The sequence below is a fragment of the Lampetra planeri genome, chromosome 6, assembly GCF_965212315.1.
Source record: "Lampetra planeri chromosome 6, kcLamPlan1.2.h2, whole genome shotgun sequence".
Taxonomy (NCBI): Eukaryota; Metazoa; Chordata; class Hyperoartia; order Petromyzontiformes; family Petromyzontidae; genus Lampetra; species Lampetra planeri.
This window is the reverse complement of record NC_136112.1, coordinates 2,870,814-2,883,914: the sequence shown is the minus strand read 5'-3', so window position 1 is coordinate 2,883,914 and position 13,101 is coordinate 2,870,814.

Genomic DNA, 13,101 nt, shown 5'->3' with positions numbered 1-13,101 from the left:
ATCAGAGGCCACGAAGCAAACGTGGGGTGGTAGGGGGGGGTAGCAACTGGCAAGACCCGAAATGGAGCCGTCTCCAAAAAAATTCCCACTTCCCGCCAGTAAACTAAATCAAGTATTTAAACAAAACAACATTATTTTACAAGAAGGAAAGAAAAAAAAACCTAAGACGGACGCTCGCTCACGTTGGGTTATTTTTTGGCGTCTCGGAGAAAAGGGCGTTCTGAATGACGGCCTCGTGGTGGCTTTAGGAGGTTGTTTTTTTTCTTTCGGGGTGATGAAAAGAATTCCCGATCCTGTGCCTTGTTCGCCTGTTTGTTTGTGCGAGGCGCCAACGGGAGGAAAGTTCGGTGATGAGGGTGGGACGGGCGGCCGGGAGGTTGGTGGATGACGCGGAGACGTTGAGGTCATGGTCGTCAGTCGTGGATCCATCGCCGTCAGATGTCCACCATCGTGTCATCAGCACGGTACGATGGTGGCAAGCACATCTGTGGAAAAGAGCTTTATAGCTCAGCGGATTCCTCCAGTATAAATAAATATTCTGATTCTGATCGTCGTCATTGATCGTCACCATCCCTACAAGCAGCAGGATCATCCACACATATGCATCACAAGTTGTTTATTTTGTCAATATATTATCCTTGCATCATCATTATCGTACATTCAATCATCGTCCTTCATAAAAATCGATTAAGATGAGCATAATCTATACAATCATCATGACCATCATCATCCTCATCCATACAAAAAACATCAATCATCGATACAATCACCATCAATGATCCATACAAACAACATCAATCATCGATACAATCACCATCAATCATTCATACAAACAACATCAATCATCCGTACAATCACCATCAATCAGGGTTATCATCCTTCTGGCTATCGACAACCATCTATTATCAAACATAGAGCACACATCTTCTTGGTTCTTTCGGTAAAGTAACGTAGAAGGAAAATAATAAAATAATAAAAATAAAACATAATAAAATAATTCTCACGACGTTTCGGCCACACCTCAAGCAGCCGTCTTCAGGTGGAGAACAGGTCTGTCGAGAAGCACACATCCAATAATTATCTTCAATGATCATAATAATTCATGCTATCATTCTTTAGCATTTCCACCCTTAAATATTACACGTAAAATCGTCAATAATCAAGGTTATAATTTTGTCCCCCATCATTAATCATTCTGTACCAATAAAGCATTATACGTCAATCGTCATCAATAATATACCATCATCATCCATGCAGTCTTCAGCATCATCCATCATCAGTCATTTATATCAACACACTCATAACTATTCAAATAAGCATGCATAATCCATAATCAGTAATGACCTCGTCTCAAATGAATTTTCTTTAACTCGGTAAGCACACCACAGAAGAGACCAGGATGAGGCTCGTGTTGTTGATATGCAAATTCCTTTGTCAAGGCGCTCTTCCTCCCCTATCCCAGCTTAAATATACGCTGCCAATCTTGGTGGTGTTCATTCAGACGCTGTCTTTCCGACAGACCTGTTCTTCACCTGAGGACGGCTGCTTGCGTTGTGGCCGAAACGTCGTGAGAATTGTATTTTATTATGTTTAATTTTTATTATTTTATTATTTCCATTCTACGTGACTTTACCGAAATAACCAAGAAGATGAATCCCTGCAGTCACGAAAGCTTTAAATCGACGATTTCTGCTGTGTGTGTGTGGATTATAATCCCCAGCTGAGCAACTTGCGCTGTCATTTTCAAATTCGGACGCAACAATTGGACCCGGCACACGATGGTCCAATTCTTGCGAATGACGGAGATGACGGGCTAGAATTTATCACGCCTATTCACACTTGCAGCAGTAATAATAATAACAACAACATATGCGCCCTTAGCCAAACTGTAAACACCGTGAAGTGACCAGCAGAGGGCGGTACAGCAACTAGGTTCTAGATTTGAAGCTTTCGTGACTGCAACGATTCATATTCTTAGGTTTTTTCGGTAAAGTCACGTAGGTAAAAAATTAAAATTCATAAAAGTAAAATAAAAATAAAATAAAAATCACGACGTTTCTGTATCAACTTGATACAGCAATCGTGCTGTGACGGTTCCACCTGAAGACGGAAGCTTGTGTTGCCTCCGAAACGTCGTGATTTTTATTTTATTTTTATTTTACTTTTATTAATTTTAATTTTTTACCTACGTGACTTTACCGAAAAACCTAAGAATAGCAACTAGGTTGTTTTCCTGAGCTGTGTACGCCTTCAAAGCGTGGGTTTTTCTCTGGGCGCTGTGCTTTCCTTACACCTAAAAAAAACGAATCTCACCTGAATATTCCTGGAACAGACTGCTGGGGCAAGTGCTGTTAGCGAGCACTTCTGAAGGCCGGCACGGCACACGGGGGGGTGGGTGACCAAATCCACGCCCGACCGCCTTTGTCTCCCAAGTTGCGATGTTTACGCATCCCAGGACCGGTTCAGATAACCGTCACTGGTGTTGACCGTGAGCAGGAATCGAACCCTGGTAGTCAGGTTCGTAGCGCAGTGCGCTAACCGCTGCGCCACCGCTCCCCTCCCCCCAAACACACGCGCACACACGCACACCGGGCATACTTTGATAAGGAATTGGTAAACATCGCAAGATGCAGGACTCTCTTGAATGATCTTGATACTCGATTAGCCACGATCATTACCTCCGGGCACTACCACGTGTCTCTCTCTCTCTCGCTGTGCTCCCAAGGGATGCGCATGGTCGGCCGCTATGAGTGGCATCGCCAGATTTAACAAGCACCGAATGCTCCCGATTATAAGACGCACTCGAAAGTAAGATGCACCTCCAACCCCCCCCCCCCCCCCAATAATGTCATAGAAACCTGATCACGTACATACCAACAAGCATACGACCCCCCCACCCAAAGAGAAAGCGTCTTATAATACTGAGTATATACAGGGACTCCTTTACTTACGAACCAGTTCGTTTCCAGAGGTATGTTTGCCAAGTCTCCTGTCGATTCCAAACATGTTATACGGCATGTACACTAACAACGGGGAATAGATTTAAACGTTGTATAATCTCATGTAGATGCCACTGGTTCATCACGTTCTGCAGATGTAGATGCCACTGGTTCTTCACGTTCTGCAGGTGTAGATGCCACTGGTTCTTCACGTTCTGTAGATGTAGATGCCGCTGGTTCTTCACGTTCTGTAGATGTAGATGCCACTGGTTCTTCATGTTCTGCAGATGTAGATGCCACTGGTTCATCACGTTCTGCAGATGTAGATGCCATTGGTTCTTCATGTTCTGCAGATGTAGATGCCACTGGTTCTTCACGTTCTACAGATGTAGATGCCACTGGTTCTTCACGTTCTGCAGATGTAGATGCCACTGGTTCTTCACGTTCTGTAGATGTAGATGCCACTGGTTCTTCACGTTCTGCAGATGTAGATGCCACTGGTTCTTCACGTTCTGCAGATGTAGATGCCACTGGTTCTTCACGTTCTGCAGATGTAGATGCCACTGGTTCTTCACGTTCTGCAGATGTAGATGCCACTGGTTCTTCACGTTCTGCAGATGTAGATGCCACTGGTTCTTCACGTTCTGTAGATGCCACCACCGCCATCTATTGCGCGGCGGTTAAAGTTAACGACTCTCAGTCCGAACAGGCAACTGGACATATGGACAAGTTTGTTCGTATCTCTGAAGGTTCGTAAGTCGAATGTTCGTAAGTAGAGGAACCCCTGTAATACAAGTTTGATTTGTCATCAACAGCAGCATCAGCCCAAAGCATGGCAGATACGGATACCTGTGGTCATCCAGAACATGGAGTGCAACGTGTAACGACGCAAATGCCCCTATCCACAAATACGAAGGAGACGTCACAGCGATGAAACGCTCCTCCGCTACTACTCCCGATGCGGTTTGTCTCGCCTAACCACGTGAATGTAAAATTCTCGTTTCCTCTGCCGTCTACATCAGCCGTACGAGATGAGATCATCATCAGCATCATCATCATCAGAGTTCATTGTCCATCCGCTGCTGTATTGTCTGTCCTTCCCCTCTGCCGTCTACATCAGCCGTACGAGATGAGATCATCATCATCATCATCAGCAGAATTCATTGTCCATCCGCTGCTGTATTGTCTGTCCTTCCGCTCTGCCGTCGACGCACATTGTTGCCCGTCACGTGTCACAGACGAGGCAACGCGCGAGGTGGACACTGAGGTGGTTTGAATGTTGCTGCAGGATGAGGGCGCAAAGGGCCAAGGGAGGGTTAGGAGGGGGGGGACGTTATCTCTGCCCTTGAAATTCCACATCGAGAGACGCGGAGGAGGCGGAGGACATGGATTAGACATCCAAAAACTCAGCTGAGAAGGGACATCATATTGACCGCTAAGAAATATGAGTGGGGTGGGGGGGGTTTGGAGCCGTCGTGTAATTCCGGAGATTACGGTAAATTGTAAATCCCAGCGCGTCTGTGTTTTGACTATAACAACAGCAACAAAAACAACTCCCCTTGCTGTTAGAATGGCGAAAACACCCGCATTGGATAGGGACCTTTTTATATTATGTATATATGTGTGTGAGAGAACAAATCCCTTATGGCAGAAGATTTGTTGGTGTGATCTGCGCTGCTCGTGTCTCCGTTCAGACTTTGCATGGAACTGGCGTCGCTGGTGTCGTTGCTGACTTTTTCGCTGCGTCTGAGGCCCCTTTAAAGAACTTCGTTCGCACCGTACGTAGCTAACCGTGCTAATCGGAAGGTGCAGGGGCGAAAGGACGACAACAACACCACCTCGCTGGTTCGATCCCCACCAGGGGTGCCATGACTCCCAATTTATCTACGTGGCCAACATCAATAAATCGGTACGACTCGGGTTTTTTGTAACCTTAAGGTGGTAACCAATTTCTGCTCCGGCCCATGGACGCTTTGTCGGAAAAAAGCGTTATAGCTCATCGGATTCATCCAGTACAGTGCCGAATTATCCTCATAGCAAAAGTAGCGACATATGTAGTAGCTACTACACGTGTAGCAGCTACTCCACGTGTAGCAGCTACTCCACGTGTAGCAGCTACTCCACGTGTAGCAGCTACTACACGTGTAGCAGCTACTACACGTGTAGCAGCTACTACACGTGTAGCAGCTACTCCACGTGTAGCAGCTACTACACGTGTAGCAGCTACTACACGTGTAGCAGCTACTACACGTGTAGCAGCTACGGGCCTCGCACTTTCAAGGGCCACGTGTTAAATGCTTTCAAGCGATCAATTCCGGTTCAGTGATTCTGCACTTGCTCTATTACTATAGTACTATACCGCCTTCAACTTTTATGAACGACTGGGTGTTTAAGGTTAACGATTTGTCGTATTATATTATCTGGCTGTATAGAAAATGAAAAAATGCAATTATTTTCCCATGCAAGTAAAAAAATTGTGCTTTAATATTTGTGTTTTTTTTTTTATTTAGGGCCCCTTTATAACATATGCTACAGGCCCTGAACTAGCTTAATCCGGTACTGCTCAGGTATAAATACATATTCTGATTCTGTGTCCCAGCCACGCGCAATGACAGATCTTGGAAGCTAAGCAGCTTCGAGCCTGGACAGTGGCTGTGTATATGTAGTGCCTGCAAAGTGCTTGGATGGGTGAACACCATTCATCACCCACGCTGATCTCGGCTGTTGGAGGGAGGGCTATGATCTCAGCAGAGGGCTGGTCCTGCAGAACCCAATGTTGTACCGTACTTCTATCATCACGCTCTATGGTCCCACGTCTATGCCTCCCCCCCCATCCTACCGCCGCCGCCTCCACCAATCCGCACGGAGCCAGCGTGGTGAAGTATGGTCAAAAAACCCCCACGACCCGCACGGTAAGTGGGGGGAGCCCTTCATCCAGCAGTGGATTGACAGAAAAAAGTGATGTACTGTGCATCATTTTTTAAAATGTCTTTATCCGCTGACAATTCAGCCTGTACCGCCACCCTATCCCTCCCCAAACATAACCCTCTACAGCCCCCCCCCCTGCCCCCCTTCTTCAGATGAGCCAATTAATATCCATAAGCGACACGTCGGTGTGATGGTATAAAATTATTAAAAAAAAAACATTCAATGAATCATCAGCGGGATGTTTTTCTTCTTATATTTTTAAACCACGGCGGGATTGAGAAATATCCGCAGAAGCGGCAGTTTACATCGTGAGCCACATTTGAAGAGTTGATCATCGTCGTCGTCGTCGCACTGCAGGCGGATGACTCATCCACGTGGGGTGATGCGAAGCGAGGGGGGTGACGCTGCTGCTGGCCAGTTGGAAGGCATTTCGCCCGTCCAACAACAGCGGAGGGCAGAAGAAACGACGCTCGCGACAAACGAGCGGAGTAAAAACACAGCAAGTTGGCATAGTTGGGGATGGTGGGGGGAGCGGGGGGAGGGGGGTGTACATATGGTGCCATCTGCCGGCCATCTCGAGTCAGTCAACCCATGGCACCTGGGTCCGTTCCGTGACCTCCTGCCAGCCAGCGTTCGACACTGCACGTGGCCTTCACGTGTGAATGGCGTCGCACAATCGCTGCGGTGACGTCACCGCAACTTGGTAGCCAATGGCGGCTGCTGTGCTGTATTCTATTCCTGCGTTCGATGTCAACGCAGCCTTGTTCGGCAGAGTTCGCGTGTGGTTCTGTTCGTTCTTATTCCTCCTCTTCCCCTCCGTCCAAGAGAGCGCGCAGACTGCAGAGTTGTGATGTGGCCGGTGAGCGGCAGCGTGGACTTGGCGAGCCACAGATCGCCTGTTCGACCTCCAGGCGCGGCAGTTGAAACAATGGACACGTTTTATTAGCCCCCCCCCTCAATCCCCTGTCTTAAGTCCACGCAGCAATGGGGCCGTCCATTAATGACGTCACGCGATTTTGGACTATTTTTGACCACCCCCCCCCCATCGTCACACGGCGTCACAAAAAGTCAGACCCTCCCTCAAATATGGAGAAGGAGTGGTGCAGAGATCGAAGTGGTGGATGAGGTGATGGTAGTGGAGAGAAGAGGTGGAGATGATGGTGGTGGTGGAGGTAGTGGAGAGGGACGAGTAGAAGGAAGTGGTGAATGAGGTGGTGGTGGTGGTAACGTTGTTGGAGGACCACGATGTGATTGGTGGTGATGGCTGCCTCGGCGGCGGATGGGTGGATGATTGGATGGATCGCACCGCAGGGAGATGAGATGTGAGACATTCTGGGAGGAATTCGTTCGAGCAGAGTGGCGAGTAATTTACATTCACACCATGACAATACACTGTACCCACACGCACAATGCCAAAATACAGCACGGCAGGTGTGTGTGTGTCTGTGTGTGGGACTCGCTCGGGATAAATGAAACTACGTTTTGTATTGTACCAGGAAAGGCCCACTGAGCTATGTAGCTTCTTTTCGGAAGCGACCTGGTATCACCAATGATAGCTCAACGAAGTGGCTTATCATCATCATGAGGAAACGTACAGCAGCCAAATACTCTAAACGCGTGACGTTGATTCTAAATGTGGAGGAAAAAACCGGAGGACCCGGAGACAAATCCATGAGAGAGAGACGCAGATTCGAAATATACAGCAGCAGGCGCCAGGGTCGGGATCGAACCCACGACCTCCTGCATACCAGGCGAGGTAGTTAACATCTCATAGCCACCGTGATGATGATGGTGAGAGAGACACGCGAACTCCAAATATACAGCAGCAGGCGCCAGGGTCGGGATCGAACCCACGACCTCCTGCATACCAGGCGAGGTAGTTAACATCTCATAGCCACCGTGATGATGATGGTGAGAGAGACACGCGAACTCCAAATATACAGCAGCAGGCGTCAGGGTCGGGATCGAGCCCACGACCTTCTGCATACCAGGCGAGGTAGTTAACATCTCCTAGCCGCCGTGGGGATTCGGTATTCGCAGATTCACCGTCCGTGAGCCCAGACCAGACATTTCACTCCGTCGGTGCCACCTTGAGGTGACACAGCTTGAGCGGTTCCAGTGTTTGTTTACGGGGCCAATACCAAAGAATTATGAGAAAACGATTTGTAATGAGTCCGCGTTGTCAACCCATTCGGCCGTATTGGCCGTGTAGATGAATTCTGATTTAAGCAATTTATGGTTCATGATTCGATGCAAGAGTCGATCCATTGTTTTAACAAATAAAAAAAAAATCAACACAAACGTCAATAACACTGTGGCCTTGACGAAAAATATATAGGCGACGTTTCGGGCAATGCCCCTTATTCATAGCACATAGATCATTTAGAATTATAACAGTTGACAGCCCTTTGTCTCCCATCCACTGTTGGATGAAGTCTTCCCCACTCCGTGTTGGTCATGGCGGCGGGGGGGGGGGAGCTGTTTTACCATACTTCACCACCGTGGTCGGTCAGTTCGGGGTCGGTAAAGATCGAGGGGAGGGCGGGGGGGATGGACCAGGAATGGTTCAGACACCACTCGCCACTGATGTCACCGTGGACGGAAGTATGCGAGTGAGATTGTATCTTATGTACCGTATGTGTGGAGGTGCGTCCGTGTGTGTCTTTGAATGAGCGGTGGCGCAGCGGTTAGCGCTACGAATCCTGCGACCTGAGTTCGATTCCCGCTCACGGCCAACATCGGTGACGATGATTTGAATCGGTCCTGGGCTTCCACCTATGTCGACTAGGGCCTCAAGTGAATACCTGATACGGTGTGTAGTAAACATCGCTACTGGGGATACAAAGGCGTCCGGGCGTGGTGCTGGCCACCCACCCCCTCGCGTGCCGTACCGGCATTCATAGGTGCTCGCTAACAGCACTTGCCCCTACAGTGCGGTCAGGCTATACGGGGGATCTTTGTCTTGTCTTTGTACATGTGTGAGAGTGCCTATGCGTGAGTGTATATATGCACATGTGTGTATGCGTGCATGTCTGTGTACGTGTGTGATTGTGTCTTGTACATGTCTATACACATATGTACATGTTGTCTATGCACACGTGTATGTGTGTGTATCGTTGCACGTGTGTGTATCTTTGCACGTGTGTACTGTATCTTTAACACGCGTCTTTGCACGTGTGTGTATCTTTAACACGTATGTGTGTGTCTCTGCACGTGTATGTGTGTGTATTTGCACGTGTGTGTGTGTCTATGTACATGTGATGAGATTGTGTGTGAGAGTATGCGCGTGTATGACATTGTTATCCAGGCATGCGTACGAGAGAGGCGCTGTCTTAGCATCGACGCGTGTGTGTGTGTGAGAGTGCATGTGCGTGCGTGTGTGGAGAGGATGACGGGGTGGGGGGGGAGGAGGCAATACGACCTTTACCCTACTGTCCACATGATGAACAGCGGCTGATCAGTTGTGTGCCAAAACAACAGGCGCGGCCAAGTCGATTATTTGGCTCGGGGGGGGCGGGGGGGGGGATGCGGCGGTGGGGGTGGTGGAGTGTTTGGGTGATGGGTCGTTATGCAGAAGTACAAAAAAGCAATAATTTTAATTCGCGTCGTTGTGGAGAATGTAAATGTGAAGTAGACAATGTCTACATCGCATATCCGTCCACTGCACGTGGGATTTGTATTATTTTATATTACGCAAACCATCGCCCCCTCCACCACACACCGCAGCCCCGAGTGCGTAATTTCGGCAGCATTGATTCAGGGACAAGCAAAAACCTCTGGACCGGGTTCGACACGGAGGGTCTCATCAGTAAAGTCCGGGTTTGGATGGGTGGGTGAGCTGTGTTGGGATGGGTGGGTGAGATGGGTCGGATGGGTGAGATGGGTTTGGATGGGTGGGTGAGCTGTGTTGGGATGTGTGGGTGAGATGGGTTGGGATGGGTGGGTTAGATGGGACGGATGGTTGAGATGGTTTGGGATGTGTGGGTGAGCCGTGTTGGAATGGGTGGGTGAGATGGGACGGATGGGTGAGATGGATTGGGATGGGTGGGTGGGTGAGATGTGTTGGGATGTGTGGGTGAGATGGGTTGGAATGGGTGGGTGAGATGGGACGGATGGGTGAGATGGGTTGGGATGTGTGGGTGAGCTGTGTTGGGATGTGTGGGTGAGATGTGTTGGGATGGGTGGGTGAGATGGGGTGAGCTGTGTTGGGATGTGTGGGTGAGATGTGTTGGGATGGGTGGGTGAGATGGGTGAGCTGTGTTGGGATGTGTGGGTGAGATGTGTTGGGATGGGTGGGTGAGATGGGTGAGATGTGTTGGGATGTGTGGGTGAGATGGGTTGGGATGTGTGGGTGAGATGGGTTGATAATTTCCTTCTAACCTTCACCTCCCCATCCCCCCCTTTTCGCAAAGCAATTCAACCGCCTCACTCACCCATTCCCACCCCCTCCTTCCACATGCGCGCGCACAGACACATCCACCCATACATGCACACAGATACAAACATAGATCCCCCTTATAGCCTTAGCAGACTGTTGTGGCAAGTGCTGTAAGCGAACACCTCCGCGCACACATACATACCGACACATACAGTACGTACATTAACAGATATATTTTCACACACACACATATACCCATAAACACCCATGCACACACCACCCGTACACACATATCCCCCCCCAGACACACACGCATTTACCCACACACTCACTCCCTCTCGCCCTGCCAAGCTTTTTCCTCTGAAAAATCCCCGGCGGCTTTTTTGTGTTCATACGTGCGCGTCTCCCAGCGTCGTGCCCAGCCCCCACAACCCGGCCACACCACTACAACCACCACGGTCTCATCTCCCACCACCACCACCACGGTCTCATCTCCCACCACCACCACGGTCTCATCTCCCACCACCACCACGGTCTCATCTCCCACCACCACCACGGTCTCATCTCCCACCACCATCACGGCCTCATCTCCCACCACCACCACAGCCTCATCTCCCACCACCACAACTACCACCTCCTCTCCCACCACCACCACGGTCTCATCTCCCACCACCACCACCACCTCCTCCTCTCCCACCACCACCACGGTCTCATCTCCCACCACCACCACAGCCTCATCTCCCACCACCACCACGTTATCATCTCCCACCACCACCACCACGGTCTCATCTCCCACCACCACCACCACCACGGTCTCATCTCCCACCACCACCACCACGGTCTCATCTCCCACCACCACCACCACCACGGTCTCATTTCCCACCACCACCACGGTCTCATTTCCCACCACCACCGCCTCATCTCCCACCACCACCACCTCTTCCACCACCACCACGGCCTCATCTCCCACCACCACCACTGCCTCATCTCCCACCACCACAACTGCCTCATCTCCCACCACCACCACTGCCTCATCTCCCACCACCACCACCACCACATCCTCATCTCCCACCACCACGGCCTCATCATATACAGTGTATATTCAATGCTGCAGAAAACGTATTGACACAAATATACACACTTCATTCATACAAAGACACCCCGTGTAGCCTTAACAGACTGTTGGGGCAAGTGCTGTTAGCGAGCACCTATGAAGGCCGACATGGAACACGACGTGGTGGTTGGCCAGCATCAGGCCCGGCCGCCTTTGTCTCCCCAGTGGCGATGTTTTTTAAAAATCAAATACACACTGCTCCAGGTACCCATTTGACATACTGACACACGCACATACATGCACACAGAGAATACAAACTCCACGAGTAACCACCCCCTATCAACAAGAGGGGAGATTCTAATCCCATCCATCCACCCCCCTCCACTATGGAAGCTTTGGGGGGGGGGGGCGTCACGTCTCACTAAAGGGCCCCCCCTCCCGCCAACCCTGCGTCTCCCTCCCTCCCCCACCCCCCACCAGTCTCTGTTTACTTTTCCTCTACGGGGGGACACGGGGGAGGGGGGTGAATTGTGGGGGGAGGGGAAGGGGTGGGAGTGTTCGTGCAGGCCCCGTCTATGAAGGTCCCTGTGTCAAAATAAGAGTCCCTTACTTTACACCCCCCACCCCACCCCCGTATAAAATACAAAGAGTTAGAGGCGCAGCCCTGGCAATTGCCTACTTGTGTCATGGGGGGGGGGGGGATATTTTGACCTGGCAATTCCATGCCGGCCGGAGCGTCTTGTAAGAAGAAGTGGGGTGACCCACGCTTTTCCCCACTCGCCAATCGACTCACCAGCGGGTGTTTACATCTGTCCAGGCGGGTTGACAACAGGGGCATGGTGAGACTTAAAAACTTCAACGTCAACTGCTTCAAAATCCATTGTCACGAATCCGGTCAAAGTGAGACGACCTTGACTCATCTCACAAAGACTAAAGGTCGTCCCCCCCCCCCCCACCCCCCCGTACAGTCTAAGCACACTTTGTAGGGCCATGAAGTGCTGTTAGCGAGGGTTGTGGGTGACTGGCCGGCACCGAAACCCGGCCGCCTTTGTCTCCCCAGTGTCTCTATGTTTCATATTATAAACATCATACACCAAACCGCGCAGGCTGGGGTAGAGTGCTGGTGGGGTGGGGGACTTTTATCGTGAAGTGGTTGTCGGGTGGGGTTGGGGGGGGGACTTTTATCGTGAAGTGGATGTCGGGTGGGGTTGGGGAGGACTTTTATCGTGAAGTGGATGTCGGCGGCTCGGCACGCGGAAGGCGGTGGTGGGGGGGCGTGTGCCCGCGAGTAACCCCTCGGCTCCAGCAGGGCGGGGTGGGGGGGTGCCGGGGGGGATGGGGGGTGGGGGTGGGGTACGGTCGGGTGGGGTCACTGGGTGCGGGGTCCAGGTCCGGGATGTGGGGGAGGGGTGGTGGGGGGTGGTGGGGGGTGGTGGGGGTTGTCCGGCGAGCCGCCCGCTTGACGGGGCTCTGGGCGTGGTGTGATGATGGTGATGGTGTCGGTGATAGCGACGATAAGGGGCAGTGGGGTGGTGGGGTGGTGGGGGGTATGACGATGGTGGCGTGATGATGATGGTGACGTTGCGTGATGGTGGTTGGGATGATTGTACAGGATGTGGTGATGTTGATGTCGTTGGGATTCATGATGATGGTGTTATCAATGATTGGTGATGATGATGATGATGGGGTAGCGTGATGATGATGTTGGGATGATGGTGGGGATTATTGTACAGGATGTGGCGATGTTGATGTCGTTGGGATTCATGATGATGGTGTTATTAATATTGTTGATGGTGATGATG